The 20,931-nt window shown below is 38.6% G+C and overlaps 1 protein-coding gene across 3 annotated transcripts in view; it reads right to left on the bottom strand.

The window, feature by feature from the left end:
- LOC125986604 (ephrin type-A receptor 7) overlaps positions 1 to 20,931 on the bottom strand; it is a 78,646-nt gene that overhangs the window by 30,196 nt on the left and 27,519 nt on the right. The window lies entirely within an intron of this gene.

Raw genomic sequence — 20,931 nt, 5'->3', positions numbered from 1 at the left:
TTTAGACTTGAACCAAGTTTAATATTCAAGCTGTCAACGAGAGCAAATGTTTCGAAAGAAGAAATCACGACACCAAGCCCAAAAAATAGTTCTCACTTATTTCCAGAAAAATAAAATCTGGAAGTAAGTGAGAAAATAGTTCTCACTTATTTTCAGAAAATTAAATCTGGAAATAAGTGTGAAAATAGTTCTCACTTATTTTTACAGATAAATAAAATCTGGAAATAAGTGAGAAAATAGTTCTAATATTTAAAATCTGGAAATAGTTCTAATTTTTTTCCAGAAAAATAAAATCTAGAAATAAGTGAGAAAATAGTTCTTTTTTTTTTTCCAGAAAAATAAAATCTGGAAATAAGAGAAAATAGTTCTCACTTTTTCCAGATTTTTTTTAATATTTATTTTTTTAACCAGACAAACATATCGTATAGAATCCTGTCTTATGGGATGTTGTTTGTTTTTCCTCTCCCAACTATAACTTTCTTCACAGCCGCCAAAGTGAACACTGTGTAAATTAAGTCGAACCTGTCCAAAGCTATCCCGCAGGCTATGTTCTCTTATGAGCGCTACATAAATATGTCGGGGCTCCTGGGATCATCACAAATCCTGCTGTTACGCTCAAAATTACTCCCGGAATGCTAGAGAAAAGCTTCGGCGTCGAACGAGTGCAAAAAGGCATGGCTCAGGTGGCGGAGTTGCTGTCCAACAATTGGAAATTTGACTCCCGCAGCAGTTTCAATCCTGCTGAAGGATTACTTTGTAAAAAATAGCTCGAGGAACCGTCAAGGTCAAACAAGGTTACAAGCACATGGATGTTAATAAATAATTGAACAGGATATGAAATTCATAATTAGGATCTATGACGCTATAAAATATGGCGCCGATCCATTATAAATCTGAAATATACGTTACAGGCTGCAATAAAAAAGAAAACAAGTCAAGGCGAGAGCTTTTGCGATTCCAAGGTTGTTTGTGATTTATTTACAGTGAACACACAGCGCTACAATAAAAGTCTTTTTTTGCACAACGAGAAAAAAGAGGCTTGAACAAAAGCCCGTGATTGATTCGATATTCATCCGCCGATGTGAGATTGGTAATCGTGTTTTTCTTTACTCCATATAAGAACCTTGTAATTGACTTTTTAATGTTTGTCATTACACAGCAGTGAAAAGCTTTCAGCTAAACAATACAGAGAGACGATTGGGATCTACTCTACATTCTTCCTTCGCCACCAATATCAAGAGAGTAAACAGCAAGTCAGAATTAACCACAACATTTTTTTTTTTTTTTGCCATATGTCAGCAAGATGGCTGCATTTACAACTTATCTCCGCAATTCAATGGACAAGCTGTAAATTTCACCGTGCCACACAGAAGATGGGTTTTAATAATAGAAAGGGGAAGGGGGGGGCGAGCAATATGAGCAGTTTGGATAACAAAGGAGGCTGCTTCTATACGCTGCCAATCATCTCCCGCACTGACGGGGGTCATTGGCACGGTCAATGTCCGTGTCAGTCAAAATGGGCCTTTATGGAATCTCAAAAACCGCTCGCATCATTACAAGACCTACTGTTAATCCTTTATTTACCTTTCATAGTCTTAAATAATGTCCCTATTAAATGGAAATGGGATTTTAGAGGGGGGTGGGGGAGACAGAAGGAAAGATATGCCAGGACATCTGGCAAACCGACTGATCAATTTGTCTAATGTGTCGACTGGGAGACTCGATTAAATGGAACATGGCGGTACATGTACATATTCAGATCTCTTCGGCTAAAGATTCCAAAGTGGGGGCGACGTGGCTGGAGACCAACTGCTGCGAGGGAGAAACACAGACGCAGCGACAGATGCACGCGTCTGAGACGCTGGGCTACGTACTGTGCAAAGAGAGGACAATAAACAGCGAGGGGAAAATGGACTCCTTCAGTTTGACAGATAGACAGAGTCAGACTACTGATAAGTAAACACGCGGCGCATACAGATGAGAGCCACTGAAAGAAACGACCGTTTGAGCTGACAGCCAGCGAGACTGAGGTCTTCTATAGTGGGAATATAAGAGACTGTGGCATGGCCTGTCATGTAGAAATGCTTTAAAGCCAGAGGGAAGTGAGGATGTGTTCACATTTTTAATTTCATTCTCTGGAGCTTCGTTAAAGCTCATTTTGCATTTTAGATTGCTTGCACGTAGTTGACTATATTGATGCAATCGCCAAGTCCTCAAGCGGAGATTTTTTTTAATTTAATTTATTATAATTTATTTATTAATTTATTCATTTTTATTTATTATAATGTATTTATTTTTATTGTATTATTTTAAACATAAATATAAATATAAATATAATTGCAAATAAATAAATACATAAATAAATACATGAATGAATACATGAATTATAATTTATTTATTAATTTATTCATTTTTTTCGCGTAGTTGACTTTGTTGATGCAATCGCCAAGTCCTCAAGCGGAGATTTTTTTAAATTTAATTTATTATAATTTATTTATGAATTTATTCATTTTTATTTATTATAATTTATTTTTATTTTATTATTTTAAATATAAATATAAATATAATTACAAATAAATAAATAAATACATGAATGAATACATGAATTATAATTTATGTATTAATTTATTCATTTTTATTTTATTATTTTAAATATAAATATAATTACAAATAAATAAATACATAAATAAATACATGAATGAATACATGAATAAATAAACACATTTTTAGACTGTCACTTATTATTTTTCTGACCCAAAAACTGGAAACCCGACAAGATGGCAGTTCATAAAACCACATTACATACCACGACTTTAAAAGTCTAAGGTCACGGGACACCGTTTTCCTGAGCCCACAAAATACTTTTTGCCTTTGAGAAAAAAATCAATTTCCCTTTCTATTTCCCCCCGCTGCAATTAACCTTAAACATGAACATGAATAAATCACAAAGCACTTAACACAATAAATGTGAGCCCCGCTGATTGCCCACAATAATTAATATTAATCACAATGAAAGAGGTCTGCGTCACAAACTCTCCGAGAGACGCAAACATCTTTTCAGGTCTTGTAGGGCACATCAAAAACAATACAAATTAAATCACACTGTCATCGTATCACTTAACATTGATTTGAAATGTCAGGCTGTTTGGTTTTATGATGATAAAAAGGCAGAGGTGTGAGAGAGCTAATGGCGTGAAGGGGAGATACAAGCGAGGCAGGATATGATTCCAGCAGGTGGAAATTAATAATTCACAACGCTTTAATTCACATCAATGCCCTCCGTGAGCCTGATGCTGATTCCGATGCTAATTCTTTCAGCAGGTAGGCAGCTCTAAATTGTGCAAAATGAATACTCATTACGGTGAAGGTCTCTTTTGCATTGACACTGACACACACACACATGCATACACACACACAGGTCCTCTGTGTCAGACAAGCAGGAGGTTCGGGAAGGAATGACTGATCCATTTAAGTCTTGCACGCAAGGGCAGATTATGATTAAAGATGTGAAATGATGGGGTTGTTATTATGCCTGCTTTGGGATTCTGCTCTGATTTTCACCAAGAATAAAAAAGGTCAATCTTTTAGTCCCAACTTTATGGAACACACTTTATCGTATAAGGATAAATCTATATATCCAACGTGGAAATGAAGTCAACAAGACATTTCTGATAATAAAACAGCAATCCTGCTCAATAAATAACCTGATCCCAAAAAGTTTTAGTAGTCTGAGATTAAGTGCTGTTAAAAAATATTTAATAAAAACAAAAATATATAATATATATAATATCCCGTATTTTCCGGACTATAAGGCGCACCTTCAATGAATGGCCCATTTTAAAACTTAAACCACCACCATTAATGCACCATTAATGAATCATATCAGATTTTTAATCCAAATCGAATCATTCTCCATTTTATCTTTTTTATTTCAACTTCAGATGCAACAAATTACTTTATAATCACAAAATAATGATCCATAGTCTTTTTGATTCATGATTCATAGTCTTCAGCGGGCCACTTATGATTGATTTCATGACACAATGCTTCGGGCCAGTTTAAATTTAGGAATTTGGTCCATATATAAAGTGCACCGGATTATAAGGCGCACTGTCGGCTTTTGAGAAAATGTTAGGTTTTTCGGTGCGCCTTATAGTCCGGAAAATACGGTAATTAAAAAAAATGAAAATCACCCTCTCGGTGTGCCTTTTCAAGACGTCAATTGTGATCATGTGTCTCGCCGCATGTGACCAAGTCTGAATTTGGGGATAAATCCCAACTATTAACTGGGAAGTAAAAAGCTCATTGGCAACGACGTCCACTCAACGCCTTACAATGTAATCAGGGAGCTCAAGCTTCGAGCTGTGCGCCATTCAGCTCAAAGCTTTGCTTTATCATTTCATTCTGCTCTGGTTACGGCAGACTGACATCACACGGAGAGAGCACGGGAGGATAACCGGGGAGTATTAATGTCAGCAGTGCTGTGTTTGAGTTTTACACTGGAGACACTTCTAATTGGGCTGACGCATAGAATGGAACACGTAACACATTACAACATGACATTACCGGCGGAGTGATATCACAAAATTGATAACTTCTGTTACATCATTGTGCTAAACTGCCATGACTCTTCAATCCATCAAGCATAATGGAAAAGTGTAAAATGGAACCAATCTAAACAATAAATAAAACATCCATATATAAATTTGAACTACAATTTGTTCCTATTCGCAAATTGATATCACAATAAACCCTAATTATAAACAGAGTTGAATTCATTACTAAAGACAACATGAAAACATAATTGCTTCATAAACAGCAGTTTTTAAAAACAGCTTCTTAATTGGATCTCATTAAATTGCCCAGGTGCTAATGTTGCAGCCAATGAGAACTTCTTTTGGCAAATCACCAAGACGATAACACAATCACAACATCTGCACTTTATGAAAAAGACTCGCGTCTGTCGCTTGGGACAGGAAGTGCTGCATATACAAAAGACACCAAACACACAAAAGTCAATCAGGGACTGTTGACAGAGCTTTGTCTTCTATTTGTCCTACGTTGTCATCTTCCCCTCCATTGCTCCACTCCATCTAATCTTTACCTTCCTTCCTTTTTATTTTTTTTTAATAACACTTGACTGCTAATAGTTTTGTGCACAGACAAACATGCCCTACCCTGACCCATTCACTTGCCATCTCACCCCCCCATAAACCAAATACATATGCTTTCTCTCCAACTATGAACCACCTCCAAGTTCTGACACGCCATATTACGTACTGTCATTATTTATTGCATTCACTCTAGGTTTCCATACCGTGACAATCCCAGCATATTTTCTGACACCCCAAGCGACAATGCAAATCATGGCCTTGTCTGCATTCAGCGACAGCAATTCTATATCACAAAACATGAATTCAGAAATAACTGTAGTTTATGCATATGGATTTTTATTTATTTATTTATTTATTTATTTATTTATTTATTTATTTATTTATTTATTTACCGTATTTTCCAGACTATAAGGCGCACCGGACTATAAGGCGCACTGTCGGCTTTTGAGAAAATTTTAGGTATTTAGGTGCGCCTTATAGTCCGGAAAATACGGTATTTATGTATTTTTTTTTTATATTTATTTCATGTTGTGCAAAATACAATATGTTCAATATGTTAGCACGATTCTTAACCATTGACAATTACCATCACAATAATAGTGAGGATTGATATCTACATACAGGCATATATTATAGTGTCTTAAATTTTTTTTAAAAAAATGCTGCTTAGTGTACATAACAGTACGACATTAAATACTGAATCTTAAATCCGGGCTGAGCTGACAAGTGCATTCTCCATCATGATGGGTGGGGAGGGGGGGGGGGGGGGATTTCACAAGCTACTGATGCCGCCAGTGACAATATAATTAGTTCACTTGAAGATTCACTGATTGGTTGTGATATGTGCTGAAGAATCCCCTCTTTCAAATCCATTTAGAAGACACTAAGGAGCTATAATCAGACTGTAAAGTGGACTGACAGGATGTGTTTCAAGTGGCTTGTAGGAAAAGAGGAAAACAAGATTTTTGTCAGAGATAGTGGAGTGGAAATTATCGAAGAGGCTTTTTGGAAATCTTTGCATCCAAACAACTTGCAGGGGAAAACTTTTAGTACTTGCATTTGTGTGAAATCCTCATCAATGACATTACGAGCGTAGCGGCGGGCATCAGCAAATATGTTTGCATGAGAATGTCAGGCAATTTCGGGTCGAGCGCTTTGAGAAATGAGATTCAATGTTCTGCTTCTTTTTTTGACAGTGAGCACGCATGCATGCCTTGCCTGCTTGTCACATTTCACTAACACACAATTTCTCCTTCACAACCAAGATAGCTTAGGTAAGAGAAGTAATATTGATTTGTAATGCTGCTGAAGGTTAGGCATGCTCGCAGCTTTTTCTTTTTTTTTTTTTCCAAAGCACTCCCGCTTTGCAAAGGCATTGTGTAATGTCACCCTTTACTACTTCCAATTTTCCGTGCATAAAAATGTAACACGACTGCAGAATATTTGTTCTGCCAAACTATTTAATATTCCACAACGGGAGTCATAAAAAAAAAAGGTGAAATAACACTCATTTATATGCTTTTGTAGAGCGCTAGACAGATTTAGAAAATTTAACAGGAATGTGTTTTTTTTTTTCCTCCTCCGTCGACAAAAATGTCTTAATTTGGTTCATAATTCACCGTGACACTATTGATTAGATCGGGTTATTCCAACAACCTTTTATAACCTATGCAGTGGGAGGCTAATCAGATTTTCCGAGCAGGCATTTGAGTAAATAGGAAGTGAACGGGATGTTTTGTTGTGTGTGTCTGTCATTTGCATATAGGCGTGGAATATGGCCTGCTCGTGGAAATTAACAAGCATTATCTTCAGCCTGCAGTCGGTTGTGACACGGCCATTTTATTTGATTCCTTTTGAATCAGCCAATTCAACTGTGGGATGTAAAGTTGAATGAGGCTCGCCTGCTAATGGCTCCCCCTCTCCCGTTTTCAGGGCTTGCTCCAAATCAGCCTTTTTCCTATTAAGGCCGTGACCCAGATATGGAAACATTTTGACCAGATGTCATCGACTAATGCTGTAAAATGATTTGGAGGGAAAATAAGAAAAAGAAACTGGTGGACACATATTTTTATATTTATTTATTTTATTTGTATATATTTTATTTGTATAGTAATATACATGATGTAAATTAAATTAAATCAAATATATTATATATTATTATAGGATTTAATCAATTAAATAAATGATATTATATAAATTAATTATAATATAAATTAAAATTTATATTATAGGGTTTTTTAAACTACTCCTCACCCCTTGAGGACATCTATTTTTAGAGTCACAAGAAAAAATGCTTGAGATTATGTATTTGAGTGGCTGTATGCATTAACGGCTCATATAAGAGGCATCTATTAGAGCATATTAGCAGATGATTTATGAGAATGGCACAAGTATGATTATGCACATGCAGGCTTTCTCACTGGCAAAAAAGATGATCATTCATCTCTATCAAGGATGGGACCAGAATGAGAAACGGGGGTGGGCGGGGTTACTTTCTGAGTGGGGGGAAATGAAAAAGATGGATAAAAAGTGAAGACGGGGCTTTTATGATGTCAATGAGACATTGTTAAAGGCTCCAAGATGATCTTTTATCATCCAGTAAGTTCAGGATTCTGGATGTTCAGGATGTTCAGGATGTTCTCCACTCAAGGTCAAGCTTTTTCGATAAACTGCAATTGAGGCAATACAAAAAAAAAACTTTGGATGAATTCGAAATGCTTTTAAAATCACTTGTCCCCAACATCTTATATTTGAAAGTTTTTCCAATTTAAAGTCCTGGTTTGGGCCCAAACTGTACAAATTGTGTACCAACCAGAAACAATGGAATGCGAATCCACGAGATGACCATCGGTATTGGTGTTAGAAGGTGAAATTACACCGTGATGAAGCCTTTATAGTTTCACGCAATTTATTTCAAAGTACACCGTAACCTTGAAAATGCAACATTTCAAGTACCTGTCGGAATGCTGGTTCTTCCACATTTATTCACTTTGGCCCCCAAAGTTATTAAAAAGCAAACCAGTAGATGGATGGCTTTGGTGGTACGGGGTCACCAGGACCATACGGCTGATTAAGTGTTTTCGCTTCACGTAAGGAACCATGTCAAATGTTTTAGGAGGGGGTTTTGCACCACGCGTGAACAAGAATTGTGTAATTAAGAACAGTTGGTCCATCAAGGAGATGGATGAGGTGGGCCGACGTTCCCATCCACCCCAAAAAGCCCCCCAACTGGGTTTAATGGCCGGGCTCCATGTCAAGGATCAATTAAAAATACAAAAATATGAAACCCACAAAGTATTTAGTCTGCTTAAAAATTGTTTTCCAAATCCTATTGCACCGGAAATTACCATATTTCATAATAGCAGCCGCTTGAATTAAAAAATGACGACCATAAGGCGTCATTAAGCTTCCAAGGTAAAGCGGCCTTGACCCGGTTGTGTAATTAACACTTTTTTTTTTTTTTAATTCCGATCAGCACATTCATTTCTACCGTGCCGTCCTCCATCAAAGCAGCCATTTAATTAAGACATGCAAGATGGCGTCATGAGGTGTCAAGGGAGAAAAGTCAAGCAATTAAGAGATTGAGCAAACAAACCAATAGGATGGAGGTGATTGGAGTGTGTCCACCAAAAGAAAAAAACTGACAAGAGGTGAGGAAAGTAATATTTGTTTTGGTCCAGCAATTAGTCTTCTTTCTTTTAATATCCTTTTAATAACTTAATAGGTATTCAAATCACGGCTCTGTTCTTCCTGATGACTTTCATAACCCGGAAAATAACTAGCAGGAATTAGAATTATGAAGCTTTTTTTTTTTTTTTTTTTCAATATCAGCGATGACTTAAAACACTTGTAGGATCTGTATAATGACGACGTCTCGACAGCTAACATGAACAAGCAGTGACAGTTCGGGCCGGCCGGCAATGTTAACTAACAGCCTGCAGTGAAACAAACAATCATTCACTTGATGTGTTTTCATGACTAAGCGACCCAGAGCAAATAACTGCAAGCTAATGCCCATTTCCCTTCTTTACAAATTGATGCGTGCAAATGCCCCATTAAAGCTGGATGGATTGTGGCGGAGATTTTTTGGACTCATCAATGGCGTCCTTCAAATATGCACGAAACAAGATTTTGGATGACATTGCTGTCATTCTGTGAATTTTAAGTTGAGTAAGACACAAATGTAGAGCTGAATTAAAAATGCATACAATCAATTTAAATAATTTAAAGCAAAAATTTGATTAGTACTATACATATAATAATTAAAAAATAATAATTAAAACATTTAGTTGTATTTTTTTATCTGATACATGTATATTGTTTCTTTAATCATTTAGATTTAATAAAAAAATAATAATTAAAAAATTATTTAGTTGTATTTTTTTATCTGATGTGTATATTGTTTCTTTAATCATCTAGATTTAATTAAAAAAATAACAATTAAAAAAAATGATTTAGTTGTATTTTTTTTAAATATGATATATGTATAAAATTCTGATAAATAGTGTGCAAATATAAGGTGATAAGGCTATAAAACTTGGCATGTTATTTAGCTGCTGCGTGGGAGTGTTACTGTGCACGTGCGTGCCTGTGTCGGCTGTATCGATCCATCCCTCCCCTCCAGCAGTACAGCCGCATCCCCTCCTCCCTTACTGTTGCAAGCACGAGAGAGCCAAGGCAAAAGTGGACTTTTTCAACGTAGGCGTGTCTGCGTGTAAGCACCGAATCAATACAACTTTCTTTTCTGTATTTTTAACTTTGCCTCACGGCGAGAGCGCAGCTGTTAAACGCTCATTGTCTCCCCGAGCATGCAGAATGAATACCACGCTTGGTAATGATTGTATTTTTTTTTGCTAGTACAGTATTTTGACTCTCAATATATTGCAAATAGACACAATGAGGAAAAAAAAAAAAGTAGGTCACACTTTCTAACAGGTTATTGACATCCTGTAGCATTAATTTCCTGCCTATAAAATAAATCCTTCATGTCGACAGACACGATCAATGCAAGATTTATCTGATGGATGACTATTTGAATTATTATTTAAAAGTCGAGTTTAGAAGTAGCAATCGTTGATGAATCGTGGCGTGACTATCTTTGGGATGTATTCGTTTGATAAATGGCAGTATGTGTCTTCCTGAGAGCCAATGGGAGAAATATGTTTCAATTTATTTATTTATTTATTCATGTATTTATTTATTTAATTTAAGCATAGTCCATGGTCTTGTGTCTAAAAAAAAAAAATCATGATTACATATGTTATCATTGCTCCCTCTCATTGCTTAAATTGACTATAATTGACAAATACATCAACATTATGAGGCATTTAATGTGTTTTGAAGGTCCCATTTCTTCAAAATCCAAAATTTGGAGCGTTCAACATTTGCAGGTTAAGAATTCAAGCGCAAACCATCTGCATAAGCGTACATTCCAAGCTTCCACTCGCTGTCTGGTACTCTTTCTCTGAAGCAATATCCTGATTATGCAAAAGGCTCTGTATGCTTGACTGAGCAATATAAAAAAAAAAAATGTCTTATCCATCTGAGTTTGTCCCTGCAAACTCACACACTGGCTCAATTTAAACACACAATGTGCCATGTCCTTGTTACAATGCTGCCTTCAGCGAGTCGTCCTCACACACAGGGTCAATTTAGCTACAAGTGAAGTCTCGCTCGATGCCCTGACACGATTCGATCAACGTTCCCGAGAAGGTCGTTCCATCAGGATATTTGTATTTTAAGCGATTTTGCAATTCATTATTCGTAAATGACTCCAATTTGCTGCTACTTTGCGGAGAAGAAATGAAAAGAAATTGACAACAAAAAAAAAAGGCTTGAGCTGTTTGAATAAAAAACATTTTGTTGGCTCACTGCCATCAACTTCCACTTTACTTGCCAAAAACTTTCCCATCTGCAAGCAAGCCGTGCTCATCCTCTCTCCGACTCATCTCCGCTTGCTCTTGTCTGCTGTTGACCTCTCTCCCCTGACCTCACCCGCCCACTCTTCTCCATCCATCCATCTTCACATCTCACAAGCCCACCTCGGTCCATCCACGTTCCCTCTCATTCAACCGTGTTCACCTCCTCCCCGTTCATCTGCAGTTTCTCCTTCCTCCCACTACTCTTGCCATTAATATCTCTCAGTATCTCCATGCCCGGAGGGAAGAACGGCGGGAATGCGGAGATTCTGTGAGGAATGGCCACGATTGGAATCCAAAATGAAACGATCCCAAGCGTGGTGTCAGGACCCGGTGCAAACCCAGAAGCAGAAACACCCACCATCTCCCGCATACGACAAACACGCCTGGAGCTGTCTCGATTCCGACTTTGCACAGAGTTTGCAGATTTACACTAATTCTCTTCTTCTAACTCCATTCGGTTGGAATCAGTATTCATGACATGGTTGTTTGTGGTGGAAATGATTGCCTTTAATGATTACAAGCAAAATTGGAAGCTTACACGTTCTCCTAAATTGCACTGATTCCTGCATGCACAACCTTCAGGGAATGTAAAGCGTTGCCATGGAAATCAAGTTAGTGGAGTGTGAGTTCAAGATGAAATTATCAATATATGATGAGTTCGACACTGAGATTTGAAGCCAAAATGATGCAGATAAGCAGTTCTTTACCTTTGAACAAGTTTCTAGTTATGCATACATAAATAATGTAGGTCGTCAAAAATCAACAATTTTCTCAAGATGCTTTATGAAGAAATACGGAGACTTCAGAATACCTCAATCCTCAATTATTATCTGGTAGTGTTTTATTCTTCTTATACTAACTGAATTAATTTTATATTAAAATGACGTTTAAAAATAATGTGAGTTAAATAACCTATTTTTATTTACCTAAATATTTCTGAATGAATTAATTTTACATTACACTAAAAAAAAAATTATTTACCTAAATATTTCCCAAAAATTGGCTTAAAATTATTATAACATCAGAAATTAATATCGCCTAATATGGATAGATATTTGCATAGACTACATTTATTGATCTTTACATGGCAACATAAAACTGGTGCATTATTGAATCCACAGATTTATTCTGAAAATCATTTAGGGGAAAAAAAAACTGTCTGGAGCATCAAGGGCATATGGAGAACTACAAGCACAGCAAACCCACACAGATATCAGTAGCGAGTGACTAAATAGCGGAGTAGGGAGTGGGAGGGGGCGATGGAAGCTGCTGACACAAAAATTGTTGGCGCTTAATGTGACATGACCACAACATGACCAAAGGGAATCGAGCCCAAGTGGACTAGAACCCCCAACAGAGCTTAGCTGCTTGTAGACATGATAGCAGGATGAGTTTATGAGAGACAGTAAAATGTGCAGTGAGCATATTGAAGGGACTGAAGCTGGACAGCATTTAATGTTCTCATTTACAAGCTGCTAGTCTCATCCTTTTCTCTTCAGAGGAGACAGAAATGCAGACACAATTATATATCAAGCAAGGACAACACCAGCTGTCACGTGAAGGTCAACAGCAAAGAAAAAACAAAAAAAAATCAAGAGTGTGAGAGGGGAAACAAAGGCTGACCATGAGAATGTTGAGACTCTCATATAGACGTTAAGTGCACGCGAGCTCAGTGGCATTTGTTTTATTTTCGCCTGCTCTCTCCCCCATTTTACGCCACTTCACTGTTTGTTAAACATGAATGCGTGCAAGTGAAAGGGCAAAAAGAGCAGCGAGCACAATATTGGCTACTAAAAAGGTTATGAAATGCCATCAGACACAAGGTATGCTTTGGAGTCTGGCATCAAAACAAACCGCCGAGATGTTAGACATGAATGTATGAATTTTGATGACTTTATCAAAGCTGTGGGAGGGAAACAAAAGAGCGAGAAATAAAAGCAACACAGAAGAAATAAAACCAAAAAAGAAGATTGTTATCGAATAGTAGCTAGCTGTTTAGTCATCTTGTAAACCAGACACAAGACCTCGCTCCGTTCTAACCAGCTGGACAGAGGCGACTACGTGACAGTTTATTAGAAAGAAAGTGGCACGAGTAAGCGAGGAGACGGCTCCGACAGCGCAAACAGCCAAGTCCTCTTATGCTCAACAAACTGACACAATACACGCATACCCGACTCACACTGAAGCCTTCAAAACATCTCCAAACACATTCCAAACGTTCCTTCCAGACAAGCCAGTCAAAACCTGACAAATAAATTTCAAGTCAAGCAGCAAGTATTGATGCTGTAAGTGGAAGAAGGGGAAAGGTCAATGTAAATTTGAGAAAACATGAGGTTCAAGCTGAGACATGAAGGCAACCAGATGGACGGAGGGAAAGTGAAAAGGACGCAAGAGAGGAAATATTCTTCCACGTTCACACCTAGTCCGTCTAAATTTAGGGTAATTTTCATTTTGAATGTGGGAGGAAGCCTGACGCTGTGGCGAAAACCCACGCAGGCACGTCGAGAACATGCCGGGAAGGCCCAAGCTCAACTGTGAGGCAGACTTGCTAATCACTACTCAATCTAAATATAACATTCAAATTTTTCATCTTGAATCTTTTCTTGATGATGACTTCAATGGATCTTCATAGTTACAAAAAGGCCATAAAGCCTTCTGGCGAATTCCAACAAGTCATGCCTCTCTCAGCTTGGAAAAACAAACCTTTATTGAAATTTCTTTTTTACCCCCCTGTTTTAAGCTGACACAGCTGAGCCTGTCTTAATGCTCTTCGTTCACACAAACAAACAAGCCCTGTTAGAAAGAAGTGAGCACACACAAACAATGAAAATGGAAGTCGCACGTATCCTATGCACCACCTGGTGTAGCCAAATAACGCATGACCTTAAACAATAACACACACGACGGTAAAAAAAAAATACGGTGCGACAAACACACATGCCGAGGGCGGACACGTCGTGGTCGATAAATGACACAAGCTATTGCTTGCAACATCCATCCTTCTTTTTATTAGTAGCAGTCTCACGTTTATTGAGCGTGATTGGTTGTTGGTGTTGGGTTCGGAGGGGGCGACGGACAGAGTCTGCCAATTACATTGACTTTGGAATGGCCATGTAAACAAGTGCAGTTGCTCCAGGGGATTTACACCAGTTGAAACGTAATGAAAAAAAAAAAATAGTTACGACTGAATCCTTCCTGATTAATGACATGCAAATCAAATCATGCAACTGCATTTTATTTATTAGCTGAACAGGCGCTGTCGTCTGAGCATGTTTGTTTATTTGAAGAGGCTTCGTGGCCATTGATTCCTAACGCACACTAATGTACACAATGGCGGCAGTGCATGTCGTTGATATCCAATCTGGTGAGTTCACATCTAATTCTGTTTGATCAGGAGGCGCGGCAGACGTTGGGCCACTTCGGTTTATCTAATAGACGTTCATTTTGTTCCAAATGGTAATGAATGAGAGCTATAAGAAAGGAATGATTCTAATTTGTTTGCTGAAAAAAAAAGAAAATAAAATATATTATTTTATTTATTTATATAATATTTAATATAATATTTCCACATTTTATTTGCAGGTATTTTTGTGTAATATTATTGATCAAATTATTATTTATTATTCTCAACCCTTAAAGAATTCCAGACAAGCATCAGTTTATATTCCAGACGTGATGTCGTGCAAGTATAACAATACTGATGGCGTCACAATGATCCGCTCTGACATTTCTGTCCTTTCCTATCTGCCGGCTTTCACAAAAAAAAATTGACCCATAAAATAAAGGAGAGACAGAGCATGCAAAAATTCCAGACTGCATTTAGCTCATAGCGTGCTGCGCATGGAGACCGGCAATCACGCTTAAGTGTGTTAAGGCATGCTGACATGGCGTGAGACCTACTGTCGGTTAGCACCTAGAAGCGGGGTCATACAAGGAGATAGCGAGTGAACACATGGGAACTGCACAATCTAGGGTGGGGGGGTGATTTAGAAGTGGGGGCGAGCGAGGTTGCCATTGCATGGAAAGAGTCAAATGAGAGAAAGCACGAGTAAAGGGAGAAGGAATAAACATGCTTCATGAATAATTCAATGTAGGCCATAGCCCGAGAGACATGAACACACAGGCACATGAAAACACACACACATAAGTAGAGGAACGCACACACACACACATACAGGTCACTTTGTAATGGAGGGATTACGGCGCTTTCGTGACAAGTCATGTCTGATCCAGAGGAAGCACCTCAGGCAGAGCAGAAGAGACAGAATGGGGGAGGCGAGGAGAAATGGAAGGCGAGCGTGGAAAAGCCCATCAGGAGGGCAAGTGAGTGGAGGCGTTACATCTGGCTTCTTTATTTTCATTCTTTGTGCGACTTTTTTTTTTGATAGTGTTGATTTATCGTCTTCTTTCCCAATCGTGGTGGATGTCAAGAGGTTTTTCTTTGCGGCTTTAAACTCGATGGGAAAAAAAAAGCATCATGGGAGGCCACCACTTCCATAACATTAAATACGCTTAGGATGTAAGTCAATAGATTTAAGTATCTACTCTTAAATAAACTGAATTTAAAAAAAAAAATGTTAGAAATTGCACTTGGAGTAACAAAAACGATCTTAAATGGTCAGTGAATCAATTTCACCGAGTGCAACACTGTAGTGCTTAACACCACTTTTATGAGGTAGCTTCACATTCAGTCACAAATAAAAAAAAAAACAGAAAAGCCCATTTCAGGGGAATGTGGCAAACAGACCATTTCGTCGAGTAAAAAAAAAAAAAAGCCAAACGAGAGAAATCTCAGTTCTACGCAAAATTGCTTTTGCTGCTTTCCAAATTAAAAATGTCTCCAATTATTCCTGTTCCTAAACACCCTGAACGTTCCCGGCCTATAAATTGCGTTAAATTTACTTCAACTGCTTCCTGTCTGTGCAGCAATGAACACCGAGAGCTTTAATGTAGTCCAGAAAGACAGAAAGGTGCATGAATAAAAACAAAAGTGCTCCAGCCAAGAATGATAATAGAGGCTGCCTCGGAGGGAACCAGCGGGTTTCTGCTTTCTCTGTAGGAGACGCCGCACTTCCATCAAATTGGCAGCTTTCACACAATAACTCACACATGAACAAATCAATTTGTCAATATTTCCCCAAAAGCCAAACGGGTATGAGTGGATTGCTCACACGTGCACGTACACACTGGTCGGTTTGAGCTAACCCTGACCTCTGACCTGCAAATGGAAATTCTCTTTATGGATCAATATGATATGACATTATTAGGCCCACAGGAAAGTGAAACCACCGTGGAATCGATAAGTACAAATGCGAGGCACATGTGCGGTATGTGGGCATTGAGACAATGCATTATATATATATGAAAAAAAAGAAATTAATAATAAAATACATTTTAAAAAATTAAAATAAATTAAAAAAATTAAATATAATAATAAAATAAATAAAAAGATAAGAGTTTAATACCATGGTTTTTTCAGCATATACATAGTTATGAGGGATAATTAGTAAACAACCAAATGAGAACCAGAGATTTAATTAAGTACCGTATTTTTCGCACTATAAGGCGCACCTAAAAACCTCCAATTTTCTCAAAAGCCGCCTTATAATCAGGTGCGCCTTATATATGGACCAATATTGAGCCACTACAGCAGGCGTGTCCAAAGTCCGGCCCGTGGGCCAAATGTATCTTATATATGGACAAAGTTTTAAAATGGGCCATTCATTGAAGGTGCACCTTATAACCCGGTGCGCCTTATAGTGCGGAAAATACGGTAATCGCTTTAATCTAAGGGCAAGCCGTTGGTTATAATCGACCTGAGCGAGAGATAAATAAGCAAAAAAAAACCTGACAAAGAAAGCGGATGGGGGGGGTAAAAATGACAATGTGAGTACAGAAGGAAAGTGATGGGTGCGGCGAGATGAGGGATGCGGCGCGAGGACGATAGCAATCTATACAGGAGGAGGAAGACAGAGAGACAGATGAGTGCGCCCTTGACTAGTGCCACTGTTATCTTCACGCTTTCATGCTGCTGTGCCGCACCAGACAGACAGACAGACAGACAGACAGAAAAAGCGAGGCCATAAGACATGGCTCACATGCCAGGGACATTTAACATGGTCTATAAACCTTGCGCTCACAATCACACCTAGCCGAGTTTATTCATATCGAGCTACTCGGCTTAATGGCTTCTCTGTCGCCGCAACACAATCGCCGCTCACCATCTCTTGGTTACTGATTAAATGCAAAAAGCCAATCACTGGAGTTAAATAAATCACAAAGACGACGGCCTCTCTTTTGTTGTGCTTAAAAAATAAAGCCTCTGAGGGAAATCACGATCACGCCGCCCCGCTAATGAAGAATGGAGGCCCGGAGTCATGAGTCGGGTCTTGATGGCTCTTTGATTCATCAGATGAAGTGGAATAGGAATTGTGTATCATCGGCCATCAAATAAATGTTCACACGTTATTGTTTTTCCCTTACGCGAGGCTCTCCAGGGAAGCGCTAATGATGGCGATCTGCCTCGGAATATACCGGCGGCGCCGTAAAGGGATCACGACAGTTGTGAGGTTGTGAATACACAAAGGCCGTCGTGGGAAAAGATATGCAAAACGGAGATGTACGTTCATTTATTTCATGGACGAGTATTACTGTACATCTGGATGATTGGATATGAAAGCTGAGTTCTGCAATTCCCGAGCCGTGCCTGCGTGCATGCTAATCGTTAGCATGTGCCACATGGCGGTTTGCGTGCAACATGCCTTTCGTGTGTGTGTACAGTTTGGCTTAACCGATCTGCCTCGGGGTAATTTCATAGCACAGAACGAGATATAGAAGAACATCAAACATTTGTTTGTCCATTCGGAATACTATTCTTTCAACCCCGGTCTCTTTCCATCCTTTTTTTTTTGGACAATTCCCTGATTCCCTGTTCGAGTTACGTTGGCCCGGGGCATGCTACATACACAACCTCATCTTAATGCTAATGCAAAAAATGCTACATAAGCGCACGCATGTCAATGTTCTATAATGAATTAAAAATGAGTTTCACTCTGGTGAAGCTAAAGAAGGTACGACAGAATCTATTGATGGATGTTTTTATTTTGTAGAATATCATCAAATAATCATACATTATTTTTATATTTTTGTATTTATAAAATTATTATATATTTATTAATTATATTTATTAATATTATATATTATTAATAAATTATTTTATAAAAATTATATATATATATTTTTTTAAATATTTTCCAGCTCTACAGCAAAAGACCATTTCATATCACCGCAAGCCAAGAAAAGGACAAGACGCAATTAGCGTGCAAGTCAGGAAGAAAAAGCATCCCGAGAAGAGTAGCCTAACGCCAAGAAGTCAGAGGAGAGCGACGAGAGGAGGAAAGGGAGAGTGCGATTATGTGAGGAGACAAGAGGGGTGAAGTGTGAAGTAATGAGGCCAGAATGAGGGTTGCAGCTGTGTTGTGTCCAGCCAAACACATACACACGCACGAAAAAGCCAGCCAGCCGTGATGAGTGGAGAATGACAAATGACAAAGTGACAAATGTGTCATTGGGGAGCTGGTCGGCAAGAATCCAGCCTTGAGGAAACACAAATCCAACAACAAAACACTTTTTCGCTAAACTGAACTAGGAATAGTGCTGGGCGCCAACCAAGAGTGGCCTATATAAAAAAATATATATATTCCCCTTTCCTGTTTGTTTACTTTGGCAGACTCGTTATCATAAGGGCGAGTAATGGGCTGGTGTGTTTGCGGGTTGGGGTTGCCAGGGTCAAAAACACATATGAGCCAGAAGCAAACAGAGAGAGACAGATAAAGAGAGGGAGGGGGAGAGATTTGAGATAAGAGCTTTGCCATGGGGGTTATTGCCTTTCTCACACTGTGTATCGACTCCATCAGGGGGTGGGCTTTTCCACCCGCAAACACACACCGAGCAACTTTAGCTGCAGAATCGTACTTGGCTGTTTACAACGGAGTAAGTCGAAAGGAAAAAACAAACAAAGTGGAGTCGCAAGTATCAGAACCGGCGGTCCATCCCCAGTGGCTTTGCAGAACGGACAGCTTCCAAACACACAAGTGAAGGACACGCAGAGAGATGCTGCGACAAGCTGGGAGAAAAGTAGCCAGCGAGCAAAAAGGTATCGATCAAAAAGAAAAAAAAGGATCACACGAGAGATTCCCGGGCTATCAGAGCTTGAGGGAACAATGGGGAAGCAGGAGAAGTCAAGTCAAGGAGAACGGCATGAGGAGCAAGAAGTAATCCTCCCACATGTGGCGTTTAATGGTTTAGCCCAGCAGTTTGGGACGCTGGCGGGATGGATCGATCCGATCCCTCCGACAAGAGAGGGAAACTTCTCTTTTGTCTTTGAGAAAGAAAGAAGAGGAGTCAATGAAAGAAGAAAACAGTCAAGACACCTTCAACAAATTCTTTCCAACATATATGTTGATTTTTTTCAGAGGAAATCGGGAAAACTGCTTTCATTAACGAGCCGACGTGGCGCTTAATCACTTGTGCATGGAAGTCCAGAGTATTTTGAAGGCACACTTAAACAGGAACAGAAATGCACAGCCATGAAGTATCGCTACCCGGGGGGATTTGTGCAACCCCCATGATCATTCATTTGCGCTGCCTTTTTATGTCCGCCACCTTTGCAAAGATGGATAACGTTTCCCAGCGTCCTATCCATCTCCCATCATTCACTTTTACCACCCCTTCATCCCTCCATCCAGATTTTTTGCCACCCCCCCCTACCTGGAGTAAATCACATCAGAGAAGGGGCAGTGCAGAAAAATTCTGCTGGAGGAGATTAGGCACGAGTACAGACAACTTGATTTAAATAAAGATCATCTTCTCCACGGGGTTCATCCACCAAATCGGACTTTACGGTGGTGGCAGGAGAGCTTTTGTATGTTTGTGTGAACCGAACCTGACCTTGGACCTGACAAAATCTATTCACTGTAAAAATGCTTTGTGTGTGAATAAATCTTAATATTCAATACAATGTCCCATAAAACGTGATAAACGCCCAATTGTTTTTGCACAAATGAATCTATAATTATCATCCCTATTGAAACAAAATGTTTTGCGTGCCGGATGAAAGACTAGCGTTCCATTATCTTGCCATAAAATCGCTAACGATCGAATCCGATGCTGACGAAACGATACGCGGATGCTAAAAATACAAACTACTGAGAGTGAATGCAAAAATTAATTCTTGTTCCGAGTAAACCAAAGCTTTCGCTTTACTGCACAGTTATTCTGAGATTTATTCTAATTTGTTTCTGTCAAATTATCTTTTTTTAAATTAGATAGTGATGGAATTTCTGTCAAATATTCTGACTTTTAAATAATATATTATAATGTCAAAAATAATATGATAAGATAGATGGTAATAAAATAAATGTTATATTTTTATTAATATTATTAAAAAATAAAAAAATAACATTATATCTTTCAAATATTCTGTAAAAAAAAAAAAAAATCTGACATTTTCTGCTTTGTATTGCTCCAAATGTTCCAAACAACAGCTACATTTGTTCGACAGCCTAAAAAATAAAACGAAAAAATAAAGAATTCCAACAGGGGTGTTAAGACTTTTTATAAGCACCGTATAAGCTCCGAGTGTTCTCCTCAAGCATTTGACCAGGGGTGTTAAGACTTTTCATAAGCACCGTATAAGAGGCGAAAGCTATGAGTGTTTTCGTCACGGCTCAGCGGGAGGAATGAACCGCAGTAACAAGAAGTGGGAGTAAAGCGCAGGAAGAATGAGAGAAAAAAAAAAACGAGAGGAAGGGAAAAAAGTGGACAGATCGCAGGCGAAGTGTTGTTTTGCTCGCCTGCCCGGCCTCCTCTGGCCCATGATTCATTGCAAATGAAAT

The sequence above is a fragment of the Syngnathus scovelli genome, chromosome 19 (genome assembly GCF_024217435.2).
Source record: "Syngnathus scovelli strain Florida chromosome 19, RoL_Ssco_1.2, whole genome shotgun sequence".
NCBI lineage: Eukaryota > Metazoa > Chordata > Actinopteri > Syngnathiformes > Syngnathidae > Syngnathus > Syngnathus scovelli.
Note: the sequence above shows the minus strand (reverse complement) of the source record. Positions and strands in the feature narration are given on the sequence as shown.